Genomic DNA, 15,998 nt, shown 5'->3' with positions numbered 1-15,998 from the left:
TCTCAGATGGATAATGACTACACTTGCATCAAGTAGAAGAGAAAAATACCTTTTTCTATAGAGATGTTTCAGAGTATATTGATCTTTGTGAGATTATTTTTTTTCTCTGCCTCAAAATCTACCCCCAAACAACCAACCTTTTTGTTTCAAATAACGTACATACTTTGTGTTTTGATGGACTAGAACCACAGGGCCAGGTCATGCTCTGTTAAATTCCATCAATGGCAGCAGAGTAGAACTTGGAATAATGTCAGCTGAAATATCTTGCTGTCAAACTACCACTTCCAAATATGAATAAATTGTACAGGAAATACCTCCCCCCCTCCAAATCCTACAAGGCATCCTGGGGAAAAAAAAAATCAACAACAACAAAAACAAAAGAACAAACAAAAAAAGAATAGAAAATCTTACATGCAGTGTGATAATCTGGAAATTGCTGTAGTTGCAGATTGCATTACCATTTGCACGTGGATACAGATTCATAGAAAGGTACCCAAGCTCCTGAGGCCTCAGAGCAATTTTAGGCTGTTTTAAGATATTCTGCTCATGAAGCACCACAATACATCTAAATGTCTGTCTTTAATGAGACATCCAGAGGAGAGCTCTCTTTTCAGCTGAGCTGCTTTTTGAGCAAAGCACATTCACTTGGTCCAGACTGAAATTCTGGCTCCTGGGAATGGTTGCACTTAGCCCTGCAGATCAAAACCACTGGGCTTTGCAAATTCCAGAGTCAGCACTGTTGTATCAGGAGAGTCTGAAGGGCAGCACCTGCCCAGGCACAGGCAGGAGGCACCATCAGTCACATCCACAATCCTCTTTGCAAATGTCCATGCAAATCCAACTTCTGCATCCCTCTCTGTCTGTGTAATGTGTGTGTAATCTACCATTTAACTCTCTACACCCTGGCAATGACTGTGCCCATAATATTGCATTCGCTTTTGAGGGGTGTAGCTTGAAGTGCAGGATCTAATACTGGAACTGCTGCAAGGTAGAAGTTAAAGAAGTGACAGAAGCCACTGCTTTCTCTGGACTCATTGCATTTAATTAGTTTAATATTGATAGATCTTAGACCAGTTGTTTATTACATCAGATGAAATGCTGAAGTTTGTTTCCTCTTATGGAGGGACTCATTTTCTTAAAACTTTGCATTTCCACATGGTGTACTCCTTGACCATTTTTAATTCAAAGCAGCTGTATTAATTCCTTCTACAGCAGTTCTCAGCACTGAAATTACAGCATTACCATTGAGCTTTTCAGACTTGATAACACATTCTAATTTTATCCCATCTGGTTTATTGTGAGGATATTTTTTTTTGTGCCTGGAGGTGACTTTTCCTTAATCATTTCTTCTGTACAAGATTGCTGGTAGGAGCTTAAAAGGCTTTCTGTGCTGCAAAGACCTACTGCTGGTTTCTTCTCCACCAGGACAATGCACCAGCAGTTCTCTGGATAAATTGTCTGGAAGGCAATCATTTGGAAGCTCTTGCCAAACTAGAGAGGTTATTAGCTTTTGATCTCTTTTCTTAAATAATATCACTGTAATGTTGCCCAAGTGCGCTGGTATTGGATCTCTACTGGGTTTTCTTCCTGAGAGGAATAGCTACAGAAAGCTCCTTTTTCCATTTATCAAAATAAAAATTCTTTAAAACGAAGGCCTCAGATATTCACATGAACCTCCCACTGCAGGTACAGGGGTGGGGGTGGGTGTATGTGTGAAGGAACAAATGGGTCCAGCTGCCAAGTGGGAGTGAAGGAATATTAAGGGGGGAAAAAAAAAGAAGCAAACAGGAAACCTGCAAAAAAACTAACATCATTTCCCTTCATCGGTAATTTTTTAAAATTCTTTTGAGACTTGCATTTTATCTTTGCGCTTGTGTTGGCAATGACATGTCTAGCAATGCTGTAATGAGATGCCCAAAAAAGATGGAGTGGTTTAGCTCAGGTTTAGGCTCTTAAAGTACCCAGGTAGGCACTTAAACAATGATAAAAATGGGAATTTCATGATTTTTTTAAATCTTTGTAAAAAAATACAACATTTTCTAAGTGTTTCTATGTCTCCCTTGTGCCCACTCTGAATGTAAAGTTTCTGGGGGCCACCATACAGCCTTCAGCCATCTTTGTGAACTTGTAGGGTCTTTGTAGGGTGTTACCCATCCTTTACACCAAATGATACTTTAGGGATATGATACCCAGGGAATGAGGTCTGTTCTGTAGTTGCATATATATTCCTCAACTACAGATAAATTTCCAGCCATTTCTTTTCGATATTAAGAAACTGACAAATAGCTTTATGGCTGGATAATCAAGGAACATGTATATTTTTTAGTTGTGTTGAATTATAGGCACACTAATATACATACCAGGTAAAAGAAGCTGTAAGTCCTTGTGAATTTATTGAAAACAGGTTCAGTATTTCTATCTTAGCCTTACAATGGAATATATGTGACATATATAAGCTGGTATTTTATCAGTTTGGACATCAGCAGAGTTGGGCCACTCTCACAGCTGGTGATTGCTAGATCTTATAACTGAGTATAGTTAAGGTCATGCCTGTATTTTTTATGTATATTTCAGGTTTGTCTCATTGAAAGACAGTCAGTGAAACTGAGACCATATCTAGAACCTGACTTCAAAACATGGGGAGTAGATGACTGTTTGATCCAGACTTTATCACTCAGTCAAAACAAATTTCTTTTTTTCATCTAAGAAAATCTTTGATATTTTGGATGAGACTTCTTCATTTCAGTTAGATGGTATTGTAAAAATACTTTAGATTGTTATTCAACACTTATGTGCTCTTTGGGAGTTTGAAATAAACTACAGAAGTTATTGCAGTTTGTTCTTTATATTTCCTGTGGATTCTTAAATGCTCTGAGTTTCTTCCTGGTTCTCCCTAGTTGAACTGTAGCTACCAAAACAATATTGCAATATTCTTTACCTGTTGGATTGAGTCCCAGCATAACTATAATAACTTCACTGGTTCCTGCACTTTCTCTGTACAAATCTGTTCAGAGTAGGAATTTCTTAGGCAAAAGCTTTTATTGTCTTTTTTGGTTTTTGTTTTTTTTTACAAGGGGCTGTGTCTCATTGTAAATGATGCAATTTCTGCTTTTCATTATATGTCTTACTGACTACAATTTTTTAATAGTTTTATCTAGTCCTAATAATTCTTTTCAATGAGCTTTATAATGTCTAAGGTCCCTCAGATGGGTACCCAGTCCTCATCCTCCCCCTCCTCCCTCCCTGTTGGGCTTGGGTAACCTAAAATTTCTTCAGAAATTTGATAATATTTTATTTCCCATATCCAACTGCCAGTATTTCAATTCTGTACCATGCCTATTCTCCCAGCTCTAGTTTAGGTGAAATTGTTTCATTCATGTTATCACCTAAAAAACTGCATTTAAGGTTAACATTCATGTAACCATCTCATGCATTTGAAATGAAATTTTAGTTTTCTTTCAACCAGATGTTTAGAGTCACCCTCTTGTCATGTTTCCCAATAATATTGTGGTTGCAGTGCAATACTTTTCAGAACTGAAGACAAAATTTTTATATCTGTCAATGTATGAAAGCGAACACCAAAGCCTGTAGTACCCAAAAAACTCTGTCCTCCATCACAGTCACGAGGTTCTCATTTATCATTACACAACTTTGAACAATTTAGACAGATTTTCATTAATGTGACAACGTTTATTTTCTGAGCAAATATTGAATTAATTATTTTTTGGGGGTCACCATATCAAAAGATTAGCAAAATCCAGAAACATTAAATTTACTACCTTCACTTTGACACTAATTATTTTACTGTCTCTCTTCACAGTGTCTTCCAAGTTTACCTCTAATATGGCATATCTTCTGCATGATAGAAAATGAACCTGTTTCTTTAGTGAAACATTTCAATTTTGAGAACAGGTGGTCAAACATCTATTCCACTGACACAAGGAAAAAGATGTCTTGACTAGAAAATAAGTCAATGGTATGTAAAATACAGAAGCTGCCGTCTCAAATTGAATGGAAAATGTTCTGTGTCACTTTAGCTGTGGCTCTAAACCCAAATTATATCATGAGCATAGCTGTTTTGTTTAGACTTTTCCCTTTATATTGGCAGCTGTTAAATAAAAGTTGTTTCAATATCCTTTTTCTGCTGCTTGAGTGGCTAGCTCTAAGTCCAGTTTCTGAGCAGCATCTGGCACTTTCTATGCAGCCATAAAATATTTAAAAATAAGGTGAACCGCTTTTGGCAAGCCTGTTACTTGAAACCTGAAGGGAATTCCAGAGTCTATAGCAAGCTTTATTATCTCTCTGCCAACGCAGCACATCCAGCAACGTGAGGCTGTCTGCTGTGCTCATACCAAGCAGCCAGAGAGGAAACAGATGACCCTTGTCACAGCATGCTGCCCTGACTTTGGCCTGACAGGTACTCAGGATTTCCTGATTAAGCAAAAACCTGAGCAATTACAGCTGAGATGTGGAGGGACACCTCGTTGTGCTGTCATACTTTTTGTGATGGATCAAAGTATGACAGATTGTATATGGGCTGGAAACTAAACTTCAGAAGGAGGTTGGCCACCCTGAAAGCTGAAACACATCAGCTCGGTGATTTCTTGGCAGGCTGCTACTCAAAAGGTGGAAATAGGAATTAATTTAATTTTCACAGCATTTATTTTAATGCTGTTAAAAAAGCCCAAGTCCTTTGATTGTTTACTGTTGGAAGGATATTTAAGGCCTACACCAGGGATGGAGGTAACACAAACAATGCACCAGGAAGCAGGAAATATAAAGCATGAGGTGCTTGTTGCAGTGGCACCAGGTGCTCGGGGTGATGAGAGATCAGGGAGAGAAGATTTTCCTCTCAGGCAAAAACTACCCAGGAAGTGTGTCTCTGAAATGCTTTATGCAGCATTAGCAGGGTGCTGCCTGCTGGGAAAAGTTCTTAGGTGTAAAAGCACAGCAAGGAGAAGGTTTGATTTAATAAAATGTTTATTTCTGTTTGTGAAGAGTGCAGGCCTGATGCTCAGCTGGAGTATGCTGGCACGGCTCCACTGAACTACAGCTGCCAGCTTCAGGAAGTTATCTATGCCTTCAATACTTTTGTGCTTTTATAAGACATCTCTGTACATTTGTATTTTTTGGTGCTATTCTAGCTTTTAGCTTGTGGTCCTTGCAATTTTGTTTGTCTCAGAAGAAGCTGCCGTGTCCCTTTTATCTGTGATGGGAAAGTGAGGCTAGCCCTCACAAAGATGGCAATTCTTAAGGCTTAAATATAGTTATCTGTCCCCTCTGTGATTCTTTCAGAGTCCCTGAGCTGAGATAACTGTGGCACTGGCAGAAAAAGGAGGTTGCAGCAATCCACATATGTTAGTGCCTGTGACACTCTCGAGGGGATGAGAGGATTTCAGATTAGTCAGATACATAGCTAGCCCGAAGCTGAAAGGAAAGGGTCCAGGGACAAGTAGTCCGATGTGTATCACCTTCTCTATTGTGTCCTCCATGTTATAGCTTTTGAAAGATTTGGGCATAGGTATTGCCCTTGGAAACTGCTATCCACCACTGTGTTATAGACTTTATCTGCTGGCTGATAGGAATATGGTAAATTAGGTTTTAAGCTTTGCATATAAAATATAATTTAAGCTCCTCAAGACGCAGTTTTGAAGTCCACAGAGAAAATGGGGGAGAAAAAAAATCATTTGAAGTCAGTAAATTGAAGATTCTTCTTTATTTTCCTAATATGCTCTCAGGTACACTCTAAGTGCTGGTTAGGGGCTTAGGGCATGTATTCATTTCTCTCCAGTGTGTTTTCTAATGTCCCTCTTTACAGGGAAAAAAATGCAGCAGTGAAGTCATTATGCCACTTTGCTGTAGACAAGACAAGTGATTCTGAGGTTTATTAACCCCTCGAGTAACCTAATGGCATATTCTATGTCCTGTAAAAATGGACATTTTGAAAAAGCGTTGGTTTCTTCACAAGAAACGCAGCTTCACTACCGTGCTGGAATGGAAAGCTTCAAGACCAGGATAACTGTAAAAAAATGCATCCTCATGGGGATAGCACCCAGCAATTAATTTAGCACAGCTTTTGATTCAGACTCATAAGTAGTGGAAAAGCAAATATTTAGCAGCTGTGAAATTCCTTTGTGTAGGGGTCCAAAAAGAGAAGACAACAGAGGCTGCTATCTAAGAAACTATCATACCTCCTATTGAGGTGAGAAAATGAGACACTGGGTGAGTAATGAATGAGCAACCAAGTGCATTAGTGTGTGCTATTTATATGGATGCTTTGGGACTTTTATGTTTATGTTTAGAGGAAAAGAAAGAGAGAGAAAAGAAGGAAAACACACGGAAATGTAAAGTTATGCTGTTAGAAGCTGTAGTTTTAGAAACTTTTGTAATGCAGATACTCGATTGTACATTCTTAAGACCACATATGAGCAAAGAAAGAAGCCTTTTTTGTAGACTGCTGGCAGAACCAGAAGACAACATATGTTAGGATCAGAATCTACCCCAACTCAACAACTGGTAGTTGTGTTGTCCTCCCTGGTACCTCTATCCATGTCTTTCCCCATGACTGATGCTCAGACAAAGGTGACTTCCTGCCCTCTCCTGCCTCCAGGTGACCCAGATACTTTGCATTACTAAAAAAAAATAAAAAAAAATAAAAAAAACCCCACTTCCATCGCTAATAAATGTTTCAAGTCCTTAAATGTCAGCTTTGGTCTCATCCTGGTAAAATCTATAGCAGCCTGCCTTCTGCTTGATCTGATCATCTGCTCAGAAACAATTTTAGAACTGACTTCCAGTCCAGACTGAAGACAGAAATCCTGCTCCAGTGGCCTTTAAGAAGACTATTTTCTGCACTGAAATAACTTTTTAATGCAAAATAACACAGAAAAATTAAAAAGCTTTTGCCTCTCAACCAAAGACAATGTGCAAGGGATATATGGAGATGCAAGGTGTCTGTGTCTGCATATAAAATGTACTTCCAAGTGCTTTATGAAACATTTCTAAATGTTTATAAATAATCTGAATCTATGTCTGTAAAGCATCATATATATTTATCTTTCTTTTGAGTTATAAATGCTGAAGTTAAAAAACTCACAGCTAACATGATTTTAAACACTTCTGAAATTACGTTTGTCATTTGCTTCTGTATGTTCAACACATGAAAAAAAAAGTTTTTGCTCTCTTGCAAGACAGAGTATCACTGTCATAAAGCAGTGAAATTGGCCCTTTTTGTAGGTGGTTTTGAAATGGGTGAAGGTAGATTATATCTGGTTTACAGGTATTAAATCTTGCCCTGTTTAAAATCCTTAAAAACCCCGTTAAGAAACTTTTCTTGTTGAGCAGCGTATGAAGGAATATACATGTTGGAAAGGATCTTCAGTTTACTGAGGAAATTTCATGGACTATAGACTCTTGATATTATGCTATTGTAGGATTCTCTTACAGGGTTATCTGATAAAACTGTGTCAGTAAATATTGTAGTTCGCACATTTTTATGTTTGAGATTAAAAAAAAGAGAAGTCTTATATGTTTTCTGCAAGTGCTTCAGACAATTCTTTAATATTTCTTTCTGTGAGCCATCTGGGAGATGCATGCAGCTTATTCAAGTCTTTGAAATTATTCACAGAAGTAATTTGTTACTTCTTTTGCAGAGGGATACAAGAAATCTCCCCCTTTCTGATTTTGATTGCTTCTTTTCCTTTATTATTATTCCCTTGTTGCACAGTTTTTTGAACTGCTACAAAATATAAAGCTATTTTTATCACAAAAGAATATTCATAATGATATAAAACATATTTCAATTTATTTAGCCTTTTCTGGGATAAAGTCCAATTACAATCTTTAAAGGATACCCCAGCTGATATTATTCTTCCATAGAAATTTCAAGATACAGTTTTTGATAAAGACCCATTTAAATAATGTATCTTGGCTTTTTGCTGATTTAAATGTTCTGTAAAATAGATGCAGCATTGTCAGTGACTGCTGTGTAGTTACCATATATATTTATGCTCAAGCTGTCTTTTCCATTTTTAATCATCTTATCTATGCACTGAGAATTTGCATTTTCATGGAACTGAACTCTCTACAGAACACCATATATATTTGTTTTTCATTCATGCTGTGTTTTTAATGACTTCAAGTACTTACAATAAACACAAAACTTGAACCTAGTCAAGTACTTAGGCAGGTGATTAATTTTCAGCACTCAAAGCTGAGATATTTTGGTGGAACAGTTCACAAAAGTATTTTTCCAGGCCCAGTCAAAACCGAATGTTGTGAAACCCTGAGGCAAATGTAGATGTCTTCTAAAGCTTGTAACTCTAAAAAGGTCCCTAGACTGAGAGAGACAGAGATTGTTTTTTCTTGTAGTGAAGTAGATTTTACCATATGATGTTTCCTAGGAGAGACGGGGTTTAGCATGACTCAGGCAGACACCTACGACTAAGTATCAGGAGCATAATCTTTACTTACCAAAACACATTTAAATTATTCTGTATTTAGGCTGACCCTAAACACAGAGTTTTCATCAAGTTCAAACTGTGTGGGCTAGTTTATTTGCCCTCCTCCAAAGATGAGTATTTCTCTCCTGTTCATAAATGTCTTTTTCTTGTTCATTTGTATGAAAAGACTGTAGGTTCCCAACTGTTCTTTTGTCAAGATGGAGTGTTTGATTTACAGTATACATTTCTTGCCATATATTAAGAGCTGCTCTGGGCAAGTTCTATCCCCTGTCACTGAAATAACTAAGCCTGCCAATGTTAAATTTGGGATGTACCAGGTGTAAAATCAGTCGGTCTCCTTACAGAAATGTAGCAATGTCTTCCTGTTTCATTTCTCATACAATAAAAAGGTCTGGTAGGTCAGTCCTATCCTCTTTCAGATTCATGACTGTATAGTGAAAAAATTACAGACATCAAAACCTGCAGTATTTGCAGCTGTCCCTCAGCTCCTCCTCTGCCCTGAAACCACGGCACATTTGCAGTAAACTGAAGGAGACTCCTAAGTACAGAGTGGGTTTCAAATATTGAATGAGTTTATTAAATAATCTCTGTCTATTGTTTTCATGTTGCTTTGTGGTTTTTCTGCCACCCCCATAAAATTCCTTTCTTCCTTGCATGCCAGATGCATGGCTTAGACTCCAAACCACAGTAAAGATGACTCACAGCAGTCACTCTGCATTTCTCTCCTCCCTTATCTCCTATCCAAATAATAGGAAGAACTGTGGATCAAATTGAATCTATCAGCTTTTGTCTTAAAATTTTTCAAGCTATTCTTCTTTATTTATTATTAGTGAAACTCCTTCATTTGTGGTTTGGGGCTTTTTTGAAGGCGTAAAACTATTTTTCTCAATTTCATTAAATCTGCAGAGATCCATATACATGCATAAAAAGACTTATTACTAGAACCAGCTTTTCAGAACAGTCCTTAATTAAAAATATAGATGCTCTTAATCATACCTGTGCTTGAAATAGCAGGGTTTGACATAAAACTGTTTTCTTGATCCAGAATGCATTCCAGCAGCAGCAGTAGTAGTGTGTCTGGAATTACAGATGTAAACTGGATATGAATATGCAGCATCTGTGGTGGTTTTTGCTGTTGTAGATAAGACTTCAAACTATTTTTGTAGGGTTGCTGGTGATTTCCAGGGGTTTTATGTGCTAGTTTATTTGGCTTTTTTTTTTTTATTTTTTTAAGAATGTAGAAACAATATGAGAAGTTCTGTAATATGGATGAGAATTTCTTTATTTCTAAGAGTAACTAGAATTGATTTAACATCTCAGAAACACATATTTTTGAAATTCTAGGAGGAAAAGCTAAGGCAAAAAAAAAAAAAGAGGAGGCACAGGCTTCTCTATTAATCTTTATTTTGTTACTTAACTTGATAGATTGTTTTAGTATTTCAGTCTGTTAATTGCAACTAATCATGGAAAAGAAAGTCTATTAAAAAGGAAAAAAAATCTGCAGTGCTTTGCTTTGTGGTGGGCTATTGGCTTGTAGTTGAAAACATCTAAGGTGAGAGCTGCCAGTTCATTTCACAGCTCTTTGCTTTACCATTTCATACACCTGCCTGGGAATGTTCTAGGTGTTTTTCCTTTGCTCATATGAAGTTGGCCTCAATTGGTTTGGTGTGGAGTTTTCTGCTAGGGAAAGAATCTTCTTTAACTATGTGCTAAGGATTTGCACACTCACAAAACTTCCCCACCCCTCCTCCTGTACCTGGGTTTTTCAGCAATAGGATGGAAAAAGTGTTTAACTTCTACTACTTTGGACTGTCCTGGGTTCCCATGGAGCAGGCTCATAAAAGATGCATCCAGTGCTCCTTCTGTGCTGTTTTCCCCTCTGTCCTTTCCTCCCCCCACCCCAATAATGCTTTTAAACCCAGCTGTTAAAATGATACAAACCTCGGCCTCTGAAGTCAAAAAACAGAAAGCTTGTCTGAGTTTGTGAGCCTGAGTCAATTATAGAGCTAAATAATTTTGTTAATATAAATATCCAATGAGTTGAGAATATTCTTTGAATGCTCAGGATTCACTCTGTTAGGAAGCAGAAATAATCCCAAGTGACAGGCTGGGATTAGTCACGGCAATTACAAACAGTGCTAGGGATTAGCAAAGGTGAAGCATTTTAAAGCATTCAATTAGCGCCTGGATACATATTGATGCCTTGCATAAAGTTGTTCTTAAAGACAAACATATCTTTTTCTCAGAAAGCAACAAAAAGATCAGGACAAATCCAAAACCAAAACAACTTTCTGGTTTTGTGTGTCTTGTTGGATGAGCTTTGGTTACCCAGTTCTAGAAATCAGAGAGTTTAGTAATTCATGTACAGATTTATGTACTCCACCAGTACAAAACAGGCTTTTTTTCTGTCTGTTTAACATTTTAATGAATTGTGGATGGTGATGTTTATGAAAATCACAAAAATATTAATCCAAAGAGAGGTAAATTAACTCAGAATCTTTCAAAAAGTAAAATACTTTCAGGTGGCAGTGGTGCCAAAAATAGCTTTACTGTAAATTATTCTGAATAATTCATAAGTAGGAGAATGACATTCTGACATTTACGTAATCTAGCCTAAAATATTAGGATCTAACAGGAAGCCTGATGATATGCATAATATAATATGTTAGCGACAGGACAGACTTGCAGATCCTTCTCAGGGACACAGAGCTCCTGACGTTCTGCTCTCAATGCTTGAACTCTGCATGCAGATGCAAGGTAATTATCACTGAGACATGGAACAAGGTGCTGATGTTCACCCACTGAGGTTATAAAAAGGATCTGGACACTTCTGTGACTGAAAGGAGGTTTTTGAAGTCAAGACTGTGTAAGCACAGCTATGAGGTGATCCAAGTCTGGGAAAGGAGCTCAGAGTTTCCATTTAAGGGCTGCAAAGGCCGCCCTAAGTTTTAACACTGACCTTTAGGTGATGTCACATAAATGTGAGAGCTTGTACCTATGGTGATCTGGGGAGAAATGTCACATATTTCACAGTATGTGAGTAATCTGAGGCCTTTTTTCCTCGACAGTCCAAAAGGTCCAATATAAAAAGTACATATTAATTGGATTGGATATGTATTTTGTTTGATGCATTCACTCATTTTGATGTTTCTATAATTATGGAAGGTGATGAGTTTTATGGGATGTTTACAGACTACCTTTGGTTTTGCTAGGAACTTATAAACTTCACATACTTTGCAATGTGTCTTTTGAATAAAGGTACACAGAGAGCACGTTGGATCTTACTGTCAAAAATGATAATAGGCTACCTTCTCCCCCCCATTTTGCTACTCTGGAATTGTGTGGAATGTTTTTCCTACTGTCTTTATCACAGTGATCTTTACTGACAGGTCACCAGTTACCAAGTCACAAGTTATCCTTGTCTGCATATCTTCACTGCTATATGATTTAATTTCTTTTATGTGCCTTCCTCTAATGTTAATTAAACTAAAACTAACACCTCTGGTTCACAGCAGCGTCGCTGTTTTAATATCCAACTTTTCTTCTGCTCTGACCCTAATCAGAACAACTGCATGCCCTAAGGAAAAATAAACAATCTCAGCCTTTATAGGACTGATTTTTATTTGAAAATTGTCAGAGCTAAAAAAGACTGCCTGTGCTGTTGTAATAAGCCATGCAGAAGGAGGCAGATCTTGGCTCCGGGGAAGACCAACCTATTTAACAGAAAGATTGGCTAGCCCAAGGAAGCTATTTTTTAAGCAGATTGAGGTCGCTGCGATCTGCAGGGATATGTGTGTTAGAACTAATAAGTTATTGCTGTACCCATGACACTTTCCTCCTGATTGTTTTGTTTTAATTCCAGAAAAAGCCACAGAAAGTCCCCCAACAGTTTCTCTTGCTGACCTGCTGGGTTTATGGCCCCAGGTAGCCAAACACTTCAAGCTATTCATTTTATAATATATCACTGACAGCTTGGAAGCGAGGACACAACTTTAAAGTTGTGAAGCTTGAGAGATGAAAAGAGAGTGGCAAAGATGAAACATGAGTTGGAATTTATTTTCTTTTCTCCTCTGCTCAGAGTAACAAGAGTAGTTGCAACCCAGCCAAATCCATGCAATGAGAATAATTTGTCTCTACAGCAGACAGCTGCTGTCTTCATGCTCCTGTGGTGGGACCATTTGTGTTACACATGTCCACTCCTGACATTCTTGGACTCCTCCAAATTTGCCTTGAGAACCACTGACTGCACCATTCTCCATTCCTCCATGCTATCTGACCTAGCCTATATTTTATTCCCTGCCTTTTAAATCAGCAGGAACTTTAAGAGCTCTAAACAAAACCAGGAATGTGGCCACCTGGTAGTGAAACAAACAATGGCTAATAAACCTCAGTCCCTCAGGCAACTGCCTGGAATTAAGTACATTATTTCTGTTTCCTAGTTGAGAGGTACAGCATTACCATGATGAGTCCTAAATTATTTCATTAAGTTTTCTTCACTCTCTGTTCAATCTTTAAAAAATTAATTACCAATTCCTCATTCCGTCAATTAGTGAAAACCTACATAAATTATAGGAAAGAGCTACTTGAGTCATGACTATTTTTCCAAAGAGTTCTATTACTATATAAGTCTACTCTACAAAAATTGCAGTGTTTAAATCAGTGATACTGCTTTTTCCCTTGAAGTATGTAAAACAAAATTCTTAAAAAGGACTTATATTTAAAAACAATTAAAGGCTTATCTACTTCATTTAGTGGAGTGCCAGGCAATGATTGGTCATAAAACAGTGTTATGTGAATCACAGAAAACAATGATTTGTCTCTACCAAAACAGGACTGTCACTTAAAAATATTGTGGGTTTTTGTTTGGTTTTGTTTCCTTTTATTTTCATGTTTAAATGGAGCTCACATTTGAATAAAATTAGAAAGAGAGGGATTGTGCCATTTCTGAGCAAGGTCTTTAAGTGTATGTGACCATATGGAACACTGACTAATAAAATAGGGATATGCCTCCTTATTTTGGTATGGGTTTCCCTTTCCTCCCCCAGAGTTTGCCTGAACTGCGTGGGTTTTGCTTTTGTAGCAAAAGAAAGATGGGATAGTCTCTAGTACAGTGTTCAATACAGATATTGGAGGTTTCAATCAATGTTAGTTCAGCAACAAAAATTCCCCACGGAATAGATGTAACACAGTATTGACAATGGTAAAAATAATGTAGTTAAGAAAAGGCAATGTTTAACTGTAGTCATCAACAACCCACTAAAGAATTTCAGCTTGTCATTTTTCTTGTCTTTTGTAGCCATTTTCAGTCTATAAACACTTATAATTTGCTTAAAAATAACATCCTTGTATGGTGAGGGTTAAAAGGGTGCTGTTCATGAGTTCAGCTAGGAATTCTGATCTAAAAATCATAGAAAAAAGGATATTAGATTATGCACTGACAAATCCTAGTATGCAGTCTTTGGCTTTCCCATCCCCATAGGATTTTTTTTTTATAAAATTCCTAATTTTGACATGTTATGGTCAAAGAAAATAAACATGAGTTCTATGTGATGCATCTCTGAGGTTTATGCTACATCTTAGAGACAGCTCAGATAACCTAAATGTACCTCACCTACCAGTAGTTCAGCTTTGTCCTATTGGAAATTTTAAGGGTTTTGTTCTTGGTAATGGTTTTTCAAATGTTACTGAAGCATCACAACAACCCCAAGTCTTATTGTGGCTGTCTCAGCTTAGTTTCTCTGACTTTTCTTTTGGGGACCAATATTCCTGCAGTTTCTGTTCAATGAAGTTTAAGAGCCACCTTGGTCTTTGTAGGCGTGCAGTACCTTTACCCAGAATGTCTGTCCTGTAATACATAAACATTAAACCAGTGATCTGGAATTAAAGAGTTTTGTGCATAGTTTGTGCATAACCTTTGTAATTTAAGTTCCTAGGTACTCCAGCATTTCTATTGTTTTGGATTTTTTTAATGAAATAAAACCTGTGTTTTCAGAAGAGGCAAAATTCAGGTTTAAGTGATGATGTCTCTTTGGCTAAATGAATATTCCTTGAGGGATGGGGGGAAAGTAGACTAAGTCAAATTTGTATCTACTGGTATACACAGTCACCTGCTTTTCCTATAAAGCAGGCAAGTAGCTAATTTGCACTTATTACTGCCATAAGAGATTTTTAAGTCCCTGTTGTCTGATCCCTTTTAAGCCTTTTTAGTGGTTTGGAATGGATCTATAACTGCTGGCAGCTTTCAAGACTCCCTCTGAATTAGCAGAACCATGATTGTTTCTGTTAGAAATGCACCTGCACTGTAAGAAAAACTAGAAGTGCACAGGTACATCTCCAGCATGCTTTGCTGATGGCTGAGGAACCTTCTCAGCCAGTCAGTGGCATTTATGTAAAACGTCAAAGAGTTTTACAAATGAGGGCAAATTAAAGCAAAATTAAGTTAAACAATCTTATTTAATCAGAATTGTACCAGGGAGCCCCGAGTCTAGTCCTGAGAGGAGTAGAATGGAATGGAACTATGAAAACATTGGCCTTTTTCTGATCTCCATTTATTTCTTTTAGATGAATGGAAAATCACAAGGGAGTGAAAGACTGCTCCTGTAGGAATGGTATATTCTCATGCTGTGGAATAGGAGTGGATGTCAGATTGTATAAGATTTAATACTTATCCTTTTTTCATATCAACAGAAATTGTCCATTATTGGACAGCCACTCCATAATTTATTTCTGTTTGCTTGGGGAAATTATAAAAAGTTGGATGGGGTTTAGTGAAGGAGTTGAAATGTTGTAAGGTATGGTTGTAATTTTATGCATGTAAATAATATGTGCCATCATATGTATGTGCCATCAAAGTATGCAGTTGCCAAGTGTGCAAAAGTACCTAATTCTCAACAATTTATCTGGAATCTGGTTATCTCTGGTGAAGATTATCTATCTATCTATCTATCTATCTATCTATCTATCTATCTATCTATCTATCTATCCCCATGAAAACAGCATGGCTACAGGGATGCAAACTTGGACTGCATGAATCTGAGAAATAAAGACCACTATAACCACATGGTGTTGTTGTATAATCATAAGGATTTCTGTATCAGAAATACTTTCTATATCAGGAAGATCCTTGTATAATCATAATATATTTACATTGGAGTTATGACTCTCTCTTAAGTTCTCTTTTCCATGAGATCAAAGGACCTGAATAAGCCTAAACTTTATTTTCTCCATCATTCTAATTCAATGGGACCACGTAAAAAATGTGCATAGAAAGAGAATAAATCTATGGAGCTGAGCAGTCAGTCTAGGAGTGTGAGTTATTAAAAAATTTTACCAATCTTTAAAAAAAGTTTTACTGGTATAAGATGCTCAGAAAGAAAGCACACTGCTACACAATGTGGTTATCTTACTGAATGTGAATTTCATTAAAAAAAAAAAGAAAAAAATGCAAGCAAACACACAACAAGAACAAAAAACCTTTATGGAACTTAAAAAAAACCAACCAAACACAAGTAAACAGACAACAACAAAAAAAATAGG

The sequence above is a fragment of the Cyanistes caeruleus genome, chromosome 3 (assembly GCF_971803275.1).
Source record: "Cyanistes caeruleus chromosome 3, bCyaCae1.hap1.1, whole genome shotgun sequence".
NCBI lineage: Eukaryota > Metazoa > Chordata > Aves > Passeriformes > Paridae > Cyanistes > Cyanistes caeruleus.
Note: the sequence above shows the minus strand (reverse complement) of the source record.